This window comes from Dasypus novemcinctus, chromosome 12 (genome assembly GCF_030445035.2).
Source record: "Dasypus novemcinctus isolate mDasNov1 chromosome 12, mDasNov1.1.hap2, whole genome shotgun sequence".
In the NCBI taxonomy this organism is placed as follows: domain Eukaryota; kingdom Metazoa; phylum Chordata; class Mammalia; order Cingulata; family Dasypodidae; genus Dasypus; species Dasypus novemcinctus.
The window spans coordinates 40,626,271-40,639,912 of record NC_080684.1 but is presented as its reverse complement, the minus strand read 5'-3'; the positions used below and the strand labels follow the sequence as shown (position 1 = coordinate 40,639,912).

Genomic DNA, 13,642 nt, shown 5'->3' with positions numbered 1-13,642 from the left:
CAGAGCAATACAAATTAGCCACATGTGTTCATTCTTCACTTTGACCAAGTAAACTTTAAACATGTTCAGGGGAGAAATGAGATTGAAGATAAAAAATGCTTCTAAGCCCTGTCCACTGAGTATTGTTTTGATCCCTTCCTCATATCCCAATCTTCACTGGGATGGTTTAGACCAGCAATATTTGTTCATTCTGTGGTCTGCTGAGACCACGAGAAACACAATGCAGCAATTTTACTCATCTCTCTAAAGAGAACGATGTTATAGTTTTGAACAGTGCCAAGTAAACTGTCAACACTCAAAAAATAAATTACAATAATAAAACATGTAGGAGGCAGTTCAGGGAGAAACAAGTGAAATGTCTAAAAAGCTAAAGGGACTGATTTATAAGGGATGATTAAGAGAACAAAAAATGAGTAGCTTGGTCAACAATAATAAGGAAGGTGATGGAATAACTGGTCATAATTTCTGAAAGACATAAACCTGTTAGAAAGTAAAAGCATTTGTTTTTCACCCAAGTAGGATAATAATAATAACTGTAATCACTATTTAAACTTGTATTTCTTTATATAATTTTCAAAATACATTCGCATAGCTTATACTGTAATTAAGCATTACAGAAGTAATTTTAAACCAATAAAATCCTGTTTTTATGGTGAAAATAATTTGAGGAAAGTTATTTCTAATAAAAGACTGTTATATACTATTTTAATATGAAAACTGGAGATGGATATAAGAAGGAGAAATAATCCTGAAGGGATGCAAGATCTAACAAAATCTTAGAAGGCAGATAGCAGATGTCCTCAGGCCACTGCCGTCACTCTCTATGTGGCTTCTAGAAAACTACAACTTTCTTAAAATGGTTCTTTGATTACTAAGTACAGCAACTAGAGAACATTTTCCTTTACTTTGTACACGGACTATTGAATTCACGTAATTATGATTCAAACTGTGAAATGTTTCTTTCAATAATATTAAACTATATTGCATTGAAAGTGGGTCTAGGTTTTCAATTTTAAATTATACTTATAGCATTTTTAATGTCATTGCTATTTAGTTATCAATGATGAGCAAGGAATTATTTTCTGAATCTCTGTGATTAATTATGGATGTGATTTGAGGGAAAGAATTCATCTGACAATCTTTCTGGAAATTCCTTGGCACTGGAATATCAATAGTTAACATTTTTTTGAGCAATTTATTACATGGTGGAACTATATTATATTATTCTTTGCAAAATTTTTAAAATTTTCTTGTATTTTCATATAACTAAAATTTTTTAACATCTTAATTTCATAGGCAAAAGGCCTACAAATTCATCACAATTTTCAAGACCTTATTCTTAAAAGAGCAAAAAAATACCATCTCTTTAAAATATATTTTTAATAATAAATATTCCGAGAGACCTCATTATCTAGTTAACAATGCTCTATGTAATTAAATACAGAGTCACATTCAAGTTTTAAATTCTAATCCTATTCTCTTGTGCAGATTAAATACATGTGTTTAGTTGGGTTAGCTAATTGTGATGTAAGTCAGAATAAATTCAACTGTAATTCTTTTAGAATTTTCTTCAGATTAACCTGAAGAAAATTTTGTGATGTTTCTTTTCAGAGATACTATTACTATTAATATTACTTAATACATTAATTTTTTCTTTCCTTATAGACATATACAATTGAAAACTGATATTGAACTATGACACTAAGTTCAGTTTTCAAAGGAGATACCCAATATGTTCCTTGGCTGGTATAAAAGGTGAAACTTTACCTAGCTTTACCACATTACCAGCACTCTTTATTCCACTGTCACCTAATCCTAGACTACAATGAGAGATGCACAAAAAGCTGTATTCCACTGAGGACCTAAGAGTAGCTGTTCTGTACTTCCAGGGACTTTCAGGCTTTTCTGCTCTTAAATTTCCTTGAAAAGTATATCTGATGGCTTAATGGAGTTGATGAAGTATCTATAATTTGTAAGGGATGTATATATATTCATTTTGAGTTTTCATAACCCACATACCTGTACCTATTTAGGAATGAAGAAAAGAAAGGATTTGTAAAATATTCATTAATATAAGCAGGAAAACATTTCTAAAAAGAAAAGGAATAGAGAAATATAAACAAGGAAAAATGGTTGAAATCTGTTATTGTTTTAGAACTTTGTAATAGAAAGTGGCTGAATGATTTTCAGAATTTGAGTATTTTCTGCTTATTTACACTGTGATGTTGTAGCACACAAAGTCAGATTATGCAATGTCCTGCACCTAAATACCCCACATTTCATGTATGGGAAGGAACTTATTTCAAATATGATCTGCATTATCCTTATACTAAAATAATGCCTCTTTCTAAACATTTTAAATCCTTTCTATCTTTCAGGGAATCTTGCCATTCCTCTTTTCACCAACCATTCCTGTAACTAACCATTAAGACTGTTTTTTATTTCTTCTCTTTTCTCCCATATCAGTTCACACCTCTGCCTTTAAGATTATTATGCAGACTAAATAATTTTTACTTCTTTTTCTTCCCAACTGGATGAAACTCTTTATCAAGAGTTTATCTTCTTCATCTTCATATATCTGTATCTAGCATAACTCCTGGCACAAAGAAAGGAGGATAGAATTGTGTGGATTTTAGATAGGGCAGCTCTAGAAAACCTCTCTGAGGAGGTGAATTTGGGGTAGACCTGAAAGGGGTGGGGGAGCAGGAGGGAAATAGCCATTTATAAATCCAAGGGAAAAATCAATCCAGGTGAAGAGAAGAAGAGATATATAACCCTGAAGTGAAAGCATGAGGACTGTGAAGTCAGAGCAGAGCAAGGAAGGGGGAGAATAATAGGAGGTGAGATCAGACAGGCAATGGGAGAGGGCTGATATTCAAATTGAAATGGGAACCTTGCAGGAAGGGGATGGTGGCACAAAGGAAGGACCTGAATGGTTTTATGTGACAATAGAATCACACTGACAACTATGTTCAGAGACAGGGACACCAAATTGTAGGTTTCAGTACTAATCTGGACTAGAAATGATGGAGCCTTGTACTAGTGCAGCAAGAATGCGGAGAAGCAGTCAAATGCTGGATTTATTTGGAAAGTAGAACTAATACATTACTAATTGAGACTGGGAAAAAAAAGAGAAGTTAAGGATGGCTTCAACATTTTGGTCTGATCAATAGGTTTGGGGGAGAATTTCAGGAGATCAATTTTAAATATATTAAATTAGAAATGCCCATTAGGCATTTGAATGCAAATGGTGAAAAGCAGTTTCATAAACAGGTTACCTATGGAGTAAGTACATAGAAAAGAGATCCCAAGAACTGACCTTTTCAATATTTAGAATTTAAGGAGATAAGGAAAAACCAGACAGAAAGACTGAGAAGGGGCGGCAAGTAGTATCAATAGAGAAACATACAATCATGGTCTTTCACAAGTAAAACCAAGAAAGTAATTTCTGGAATAGAGAATAGTCAGCTACAATATCAAATATTGCTTGTAGTTCAAGTACAATGAAGCCTGAGAAATGACCAGCGAACTAATAACATGGAATGTTGGAAACTGAGGCACAGTGGTCTCACAAGGAGAGACATGCTGTTTCCATGGCTATGCTTTCACCCTAAGGAATGCAGTAATTAAGAGTTCCCGGCAAACAGGATGAAGCTGTTAAAGGCTGAAAGAAAAGATGAGCACATACCTTTTGTAGTAAATAGAAAACTAGACTTTGTACCATGAGATAAGATTTTTTGAGTTCCTTAGTAATGCTAATAGTTAACTGCACGTTTCTGCATGTTGTCACATAGACTGGGGTATACAGAGAGCCCCTTGTAAACAATAAAGTTGTCTAATGAGTCTCTACTGGCAGACTCCCTGATCCCAGGTCTCTTGTTCGTTCTTTCTTTCTCTTTCTTTCACTTTCTTTCACTCTCCTTTTTCTCTTTCTTTCACTCCCAATACCCTTTGGGCCCAAATCTCCAACAGTGGAAGTCAGAAGAGATCTTGGAAAGAGCAATATCAAATGAGTGGTGGGAGAAAAATCTGATTGGAGTGGGGTTAAAGTGAATGCTAAGAGAGAAATAAGAGATAACAACAATAGAAATACTTCCCAGAAGTTTTGCTTAAAAGGAAGGCCACAAATGGGATTGCGGTTGACAGGAAATGTAGGTCTAAAGAACATTGTTTGGTTAAGCCTCCTCACCCCCCAATTGGGAGATAGAATAGCATGTTCAGATGCTATGGGTGTGATCCAGTTGTAAGGTGAAGCACTGCTGAGGAAGGAAAGGGTTGAAAGAAAGGGATGAAAGAATTTCTGGAGCAAGGTCCTTCAATAAGTGAAAGGGTAAAGGTGCACAATTGAAGGGGCTGGTCTTAGCTAGGATACAGACAGTACAGAAGAGAAGGTAAAGTATAGAGGCCCAGATGCAGAGGTGGGGAAATGTGGTAGTAGAAGCATATGAAGTTCATTTCATATAGACTGACTACTTCCACTTTCTGAATGAAATTAGAAAGTTATCATCTGAGATGAAGAATGGAGGAGGAGATGATAGTGGATTTGAGAAATGAGGATAAAATAACAAATAATCATCCTAAAGAACAGGAGACTGGACTAGAATAGACTATAAGGTAGGATTGCCAGGTAGCATCAAGGGCTCACTTGGGATAACTAATCATGATTTAAAATGAAACCTGTAAATCCTGCAGTATGTTTTTCTCCAGTTACGTTCAGTTGCACAGATTTAAGAAAGCGAACAGGTGGAAAGCCAGCTTAAACCAAAGTTGTAGTTTCATCAAGGAATTTAGGAAAATGAGGGGTGGGTACATGAGTTGAACATGTAAATAAGGAATTTAGCTATGTAAAGAAGATAAAGATAGCTCTGGAAAGCAGTGATAAATGTGGAACAATCAATGACTGACAGTACCTCTGGGTTTGAGGATCTTTATAGCTGGGGTAATGTAGGAAAAGGGCTGAACAATAGGAGCTGGTAGATGGAGAGTAAGGTATTAGACATTGAGATTATGAATTGTTTCGAAGTAATTGGTAATAACAAGTATAAGGATGTGAACATAGGAGTTAGTATCTCACTGAAGGCAAGGAGGTCAAGAACTGAGAAGCCAGGAGACTGGGAGTATGATAATTATGACTGGTGATGATGAAAATGGTGATGATAGCTACCATTAAGCACCTTCTTGATGCTTTACCTTTTTTATTAGAATAAAATTTCTGGATTACAATCTATAATTTCTCCCCATATTTTCAAGAAAGCATTGCAGCTTAGAGGGGATAGATAACATGCTTAAGGAAATATTGAAAACAAGACTCATTTCACGATCTGAATTCAAAGCTTGTATTTTGTTCTTTATTTCAGTGATTTAAGAAGTTCACAATGCTATGCCTGTTCCTTTTCAAAAACAGAACTAATTATGCCTTCTCAAAACAAAAATCTATCCCAAGATAATATAAACCAAGTTCATGAACATGTGCTACCAAAAAAGAAAGTAAGCTAAATAAGAATTTTAGTCAACTATAAATAAATAATTAACAATAAAGTAAGAAAATTCCAAATTGGGACAACCCACTGTTCTTCCGACTCTCTGTTCTTCCTTTTGACAGTGATTGCATAATAAATTCTATAGAAAATATGGCTGTTGCATATGACTCCAGCATGGAGAGATTAGGAAAGAAAAGGCAGTGAGAACTTCTTATATCTTTAAAAGAGGAAAGTGAATAAAAGCATGAGCTTTGAAGTCAGACAGACCTAGGTAAGAGTCCCGACTCCAATATTTCCTTGAAAGATTAGTATGCTATTTTATTCTTATTAAATTCATTATACAACTTTTCCCAATAAGGGTAGGTTGATAATTTTAAATATCTTTGTTTCCCTTTGTATTTAGATCTTTCACTCATATATTTATCTAATCTTGATTTGATTCTGTCAAAAATTTGGCCTAATTCATTTATCGGGATCAAAAAATATAAGGATCACCACTTCCTTATATTATATTACATTATAAAATTTATCATTTTTAGGCTTCTATAAGCCCTACTTTTCCTTCTCTTCTCTCACTGCAATTTCAGTATTGTAGAACTTAGTTAATACATCTATTAACATTAGCCATATCCTTCAGGACTTCATATTGTTTTATTAAATCTCTTTTTAGACTTGGTATTTCCACTCCATAAAGATGAAATCTGATTTGTCTGTCTTCATGGAACAGATACCTTCTATTTCAAAAACAAACAGAAACTCACAAATACATATTTCTGATATTTTGGCTTCTGTTTTGAATTCTCTGGCTATCTTGTGGAATAGTTTGCTCATTTTGTACACATACTACGTTAAAATCTGTTCAAACACAATAAGTAACCGGTCACAGCAAAAGGTGGTAACGTACAGTGGCTTCTCTAACTATGATGAGTTTTTGTGACTTATGCCTTCTCACATTAGACAACTTTTCTCAGTCTTGCTTTGAAAAGATAAGAAATGGGAAAAAGGAAACTTAGAAGATAGACCATAAAACTTAAACTAAAAGTTGGAATATCTAGGTTAAACAGTATCTAGAAGAAATATAGGCAAAATGTCATCAAAGTAACAGAAAGATGAGTAATTTTTTCCCTTTTTCTGGAATTGTTAGGTTAAAATACAAGGGAAAAGTTGGCATTACCATGTGGTACTTTCCCTCCTAATCCAATTTTCCTACCAGTTTTCACACGAAGATTTCCAGGTCTTTGGATAATTCAGATTTTTCAAAATACCTTAACTAAGCTCAATGCTAGAACATTATCTTAACATAAACAGGTTAAGACAGCAAGATATCTTTGCCAAGATAACCACATTTTTTTCTTTCTTATCTTTAATTAGGAGAGATGAAACTAATCAATAGTGCTCAGGAATACTTACTCTTGAAAAAAAAGCATGGACATCTAAGTCATAAGGAACTGAAACAAGGAACTTGAATGACTTGATAACAATTACTCAGCTAGTTAAGTAACAGCGCTGGAATCAACACAAAAAGTCCAAATCTCTGCTCTAAACCCCTATCCCTATTCCACTATATTTTACTACCTCTCAAAAAAACAAAAACAAAAACAAAAAAGACAGGTAAAAAAGACTTGTTTAGTAAAGAAAAAATAGAAAAAAATAAGTTATTCATCTTTGAATGCTTTGGAGCAAGCATACAGAGCCTTCACTTAAAATCAATGATTAAGCACTACAAAGGAATATGCAAAACAGATTGCCTAGGGGAAAAAAAAAAAATCTCTTCAATCCTAAAAACACTCTAACAAATAAAGTTACAATTGGAAGGTCATGAATAATACATAAGTATCACTGAAGGCAAAACTAATACTCAAATATCGATCTAATTTAATCTGGGCCTTATTAAATACATTCTATGGTAGATATAGATTTATGACTTAGCTAAAGCAACAAAAAATATTAAGTCTGAAATCAAACAGAAATTCTTTATGTATTTTTCTATTGACCAAGGGAGAATGAATCTCTGTATAAAATGCAGAAAAATAAATACTTCTATTTTCAATTTTGTTTCTTCAGAAGCAGATATAAAAATATCTGTATCTAATAGTTCTTTAACATTAACTGCTATTTCATTCATTAAAACTAAAAGAATAGAATCTGACAAAATCAGAGGCCACAATAGAATCTTAACATATAAAGTGAATAAAAAACTTTTATACTTTTCCCCCCACATGCATATTTCAGGATGTTTATAGTACACCAGGTCCAGGATGTTTTGTTAGAGAAAGCAGTTTCACAAGCACTCATGGATTGCCTCAAGCTTCTAGTTCAGTTGGGTTTGAACTAAAATGGAAGTTAACTCTAAGTGGCAAAGGTTATATTGCCTTGGGAAAGTTTTTTTCCAGCTTCTATGACACATTGTTTTGCATTAAGTAGCACCTGTAAGTAATATTTTGCCACAACATAAAAGCGCTTAATTTTGTTTCTTGTGTGGAGCAGTGTTCAGAAGAAAGGCTTATAGTTCACTTTATCTGAGTCATCTCATTAAAGTTGTTTTTCTTTATCTGAAAATGCCAAATTAATTCTACTTAGATATTTTACATATATTAAATATTTTAAACTAATCGTGAAATACTCCTTGTGCCCACGAGGCATTTGGGAAGTTGATGACAACCTCTGAGTGTTCAAGGACACTCTAAATGAGGGTATTAAATTCAACCCTTTTGCCTGTTTCTGAAGGAGGAAAAAAAATTTTTTTAATTTTTAAGTTTTTTCTTAGACAACAAGGGCGAAAAAAACTAGAGGGAGGTTTTGAAAAGTTTCTCAATCTCTAGAGATCCATGTCCGCTCTGGAAGCTGACAGAACTCTGCCACATTGAGAAAGATCTCTCTTTCAACAAGTTTCTATAGCCCAGTTCTTACCCAAAAGTCAAATAAGCAACCATCTGTTATTTGCGCTACATGGATTTCACAACTGTCATTTCCACAGCACATATTATCTCATCTTCCCAGCAATATCACAGCAGCTTATACCAGCTGAGATAAAATTAATATATTTTGAACTTACTGTATTTTTTTCTCCTAATTAACAGGACTAAAAGGATATTTTAAATGTTTTTGGTCCATTGGTGATTCTTATTCTTCTACATGGATATAAGTTTTGGACATGGACATTGGGTTACCTTGTAGAAAGTTTGGAAAAATCTACTCCATATCCCCATCACACACAAATGTTTCTGCTGTTGCCCCCTTTGTTCTCTATCTAGATTTCACTCACACACTTTTTTACAGTTTCTTCTAATAATGTTGCCTTTTCCTCATCAACTGAAGAGAACAGCTAAGCTAGAAGTAGATCAGAACTCTCTTTACTGGTTTTATTCCTTTTCAGCTTTCCAGGAATGCAGCACACTTATTAATAGGGTGCTGAGAAAACATACAGGTTGTTTCCATTTGGCTCCTTGCATGAATTTCTAATTCAATCATTGATTGCATGAGAGGTGAGGCTAAAGGAGAGCAACATCAACCACTGGACTGCCACCATCATCAAACTCTCAGAGTAAGCAGAGCATATCCTAACCAGAGTAATTCAAGGCTGTGGAGCATTAGTCCAGGATCAGTATTCAGGAATTGAGTAAAACTTCAATAGGGGAACTGATCTTTAAACTTAACGTCCTCCCCGTGACTAGAAATAGTCTGTTTTTTAAATTACTGTTGTCATTTTATTTAGTTAGTTTTTAAATTTAGTTTTAAAAAGAACTTCAGTAAAATCCAGGGTGATAACTAATGCTTATCTATAAATGCTAATGTCAATTAGCTTTGTGGTTTTGTAGGCTTAACCCATTCTCAAAAATAACAGTAAAACAATTGTAATAAAAAACAGGCAATCCTAAATCTTTTTATACCACACAGGAAATACAGCAATTCTATCAGAGAAAGTCTACAGGTATTTTTAACACATTCTAGATTATGAATCTGCTCCTAGGATAGACCAAAGAGGAAAAGAATACTCAGACTTATGATCTGGGTGCCCTAGGTTGCCTACTTCTCATAGGTCTGTGTGGACATTCAATATGTTACCCATTATCATTTCCAGTAAGTTTTAGGCCATCAACCTTCCCTCCCTCTACCTTGTCCTTTGGACTACTAGAATTCTCAATAACTCTTCCTATTTTTTAAGGCTTCCACATATGCTGTTTCCTTTGCCTCAAAGACTTCCCTTGATTAACACTGTGTTCTCATCCTTTACCTTTAGTTCAAAGAAACACTTTTGATCACTCAGTTATGAGAGCTGTTTCCTCTTTTCTATAGTTTTATGGCACTACCGTGTTTCTTTCCTAATATACATCATAACTGTAATTAAATAAGGAAAGGCATAATTAGTTATTTCACGCACAGAAAGCACACTGCATCTGATGGCTTGGTGTGGCTTTCCCAGGAGCCAGACATTACATTGTGGATGCTGAATGTACATCCGCAGAAAAGTAAAATAATGAATTGAAAGTATGTGAGGCTTCCTCCCCAGTTATAATAGATGGGCACCCCACACTTATTTAATCTCTGTAGACAAATACTTGGGCAATGATTGGGAAGTACCAGAGTTTCTGCCACAGGCCTTAACAGACTCACGAACTCTGCTTCTGTAGCCTATAATTCTCTTTATTTTTCTTTAAAGAAGCTTTAGGTTACATAAATGTTACATTGAAAATAGAGAGGATTCCCATATACCTCACATCCTCCTCCTCCTAGACTCTTACCCCATTAACAACATCTTTCATTAGTGTGGTACATTTGTTACAATTGATGAACACATATTGAAGCATCACTACTAACCATGGTCTACAGTCTACATTATGGGTTACACTCTGCACCCTGCAATTTCATAGGTTTTGACAAAATGTATAATGGCCTCTATCCATCCCAGCAACGTCATGAAGAACAATTCCACTGTCCCCAAAATGCCCCATATTACAACTATTCTTCCATCTCCCTCCCCTCAGTACCTCTGGTGACCACTGCTTTTATATCAATGTCATAAGTTCTTCAATTATTAGAATAATAATAAGTCTACTTTAGTCCATGGTTGTATTCCCCTCTTATGTTTGTTCACTCTTCATCTTGAGGATTTGGCGATGGTGATGCCCATTCTGCTTCTGATTGAGAAAGGGCTTAGATTCCATGGGGCAGATGGATGGAACTACCTTGCTTTCAGTTGTAGATACTCTGGGTTTTGGGGGATGGGAATTGTCCATCATCATCCTTTTGTTAGTTGTCCGAGGTGGGTCCAATGAATTGGAGGGTAGGTGTTGACTGCAACCCTGCTGAGATTCAGGGCTCAATCAGCATATGAACAGCTGGAAAATTTAAGTCTCTGGGACACATATTTAACAGGTACAGTACTAATTACAGGTTCATATAAAAGGGACATAACAACTATGTGTAGGAAAATGATAAATGAGTCTAAATCTGATACTTTGGGGAGATAGGTTATCATATATTCCAAGGTAAGGCCCACTGACAGGGTGCCAAATTCCTGAGATTGTCAGCCGTGCCTATAGTGTCCAGAAGTCTCAAGAGCTCACAGGAGCCCCTTGCTTGAGGCACTGTTTACTGCAGCAGTCAGTGAGATCCTCCTAAGACGTGCATAAGTGTAACCTGTGGAATATCCTCTTGACTCACTTTGAAATCTCTTAGCCTTAAAAACTCATTTGTATTTAATATTTTCCCCTTTTGGTCAAGGTATTTTTCTAAATGCATTGCTAGTTGTCACTTGGTAATAGTCCTTCGCTGCCAGGGAGGCTCATCCTGGGAGGCATATCCCAAACCAGGGGAAAGGTAGTGAGTTTATATGCTGAGTTTGGCTTAAAGAGAGGCCACGTTAGAGCAACAAGGAAGCTTTCGGGAGATAACTCTTAGGCAATATATAATACTACTATATCCTGTAATTCTAAGCAACTGAGTAAACCATTGCTCAAGGACAGCCATCTACATTAATAATTAAAAAACCTCTCCAAAACAGTGTAACTACTCTGACAAAGTTACTACTGTTATAATAAAGAAATTAGTATTCCAAGTATATTTCCATTTCTCTGCTATATTCCATCAAACTTAAGTCAGGGACAGCACATAGAGATATGAAACATTTTTTATTTTTACAAGGTCCTTTGAAAATAGTTACAGTAATTGAAAAGAAGTGTTGCACATTATTCAAACAGCATAAATGTTGTTTGGGAGAGTGGGGAGGCACCTACTTTTGAATGAAACACTTACAGAAATGGTTTTTAATAAATAAGTACAGTTCAGGAAAGTATTACATGCTAGGCCTCACTAGGACCTTATTGGAACTTACCACCACACCTATCTATCAAGGTTCTTAGTTAAAAATAAGAAAAAAAAATCTAGTTAAAGAAGGAAGCATTCAATAAGGACAAAAGTACCTCAACAACTATGAGGGAGAATCAAATAACCAAGCTTGGATACTACAAAAGCAGAACAATGCCCAAATCACACTGTAAAACTAAATACTCCAGTAGGGACTCAGCTGCTGTCACCTGTGACCAGAGGCTCTACAGCCTACTCTGTTAAGTCCCTTGACTCCATACACTGACACTACTTCTGTGCTGTTTTGGATCATGGATTATCTATAACCACCTCATCTGAATGAGTTCCTTGAGGCATCTTCTTCTTAGTATTTTCTGAATCAAAACTGGCCTTGCTACATTGGGCCGATGTGGTCTAGATCACACACCTGTGCCCTAGACAAAGAAGGCCAAGAAAGTGAATTTCTGGTTTTTCCATTGGAGAGGCAGGACATCATGAAGTTGGGAAATCCATAAACATAGGATAGACTTTCAAAGGCACAAGATGGCCCAAAAGAATGACCAATGTCCACACTACTTATTACCCAGAGAGTAGGGGATATAGTGAAAATGCTACAGTAAACATGAATACAAGCTATGGAATTTCTTTTAGAACTTAGTATTGACCTATTTATCTCTTGCTTTATTGTCTATCCAAACCTATTGGCACAGGTATTTCTAGTCAGCTTGACTATCTTCCTTGTTCCTAATCTGTGGTTTCATTCCATTATGGTTAATATCAAGAACAACAACGGTAACAAAACAAAACAAAAAATGCAAAAAACTAAAAAAACAAACCATGAATTGAACACTATAATTTCCTAGGCAGCAAACTCCATATTTCTATATATTATAATTGTTTATTCCTGATAATGACCATGAGCAGTAAGCAGTGTGTGCAAGTGTATAGATAGATCTACACATACACACACATATTCTGATTTTAAGTATGAGGAAACAGGCCCAGAGATTCAATGGATAGCCCAAAGAACCAATTAGCAAAGTTCACATTTCATGTCCATTATTCTGGAGCTCATAATTTTAATTATAGTGTTCTTCTGTCTCTCACTTGCCTATTAAAGCATAACTCTCCTGAGACCCCAAGGCTTTCCATATCTAAGTTTCCCTCCAAGGTCCAGTTCATATAGGGTATACCCAGTCCTCTGGGTGGCTACTGAGGGTCAGATTTTGCTAGGCAACCAAGTTTCTAAATACAGTATATGCATTTTGACATATCTAGCCAGCTAGCAATAAAGTATCTAAATGCAAATTTTCCCCATGAGTGATGAGTAGAAACCAACACTTCTTTCCTCTTGGAAAATACAGTCAATCCTCATTATTTGAGGATTCCATATTCACAAATTCACCTACTCACTAAAATTTATTTGTAACCCCAAAATCAATACCTGCAATACTTAGGCAGTTATTCACAGACATGAACACAGCAGCAGAAATTTCTGAATGACCAAGATACATGCACTGCCTTCTTATTGCACCTATCAAACTAAACAAGTGTCCTTTTTGAGGCATATTTAGTGCCACATGTTTTGCATTTCTCTGCTTTTTGTTGATGAGTCTGCTGTTGAAAATGGCCCACAAGTGTAGTGCTGCAGTGCTGTCTACTGCTCCTAATTTCAAGAAGGCTGTGATGTAACTTATAGAGAAATTACATGTATTAAGCTTTATTTAGGCTATAGTGCTGTTAGCCACGAGCTTAATTTTAACAGAAAAACAATATATATTAAATAAGTCATCTTTAAACATACAAATATATAAAACACGTTTATGTATTAATTGGTTAATGCTCACAGAATCTGA

The 13,642-nt window shown here is 35.2% G+C and overlaps 1 protein-coding gene across 6 annotated transcripts in view; it reads right to left on the bottom strand.

Moving 5' to 3' along the window:
* The window catches only part of SLC16A7 (solute carrier family 16 member 7), a 209,704-nt gene that overhangs the window by 77,188 nt on the left and 118,874 nt on the right, over window positions 1-13,642 (bottom strand). The gene's annotated exons all lie outside the window — the stretch shown is intronic.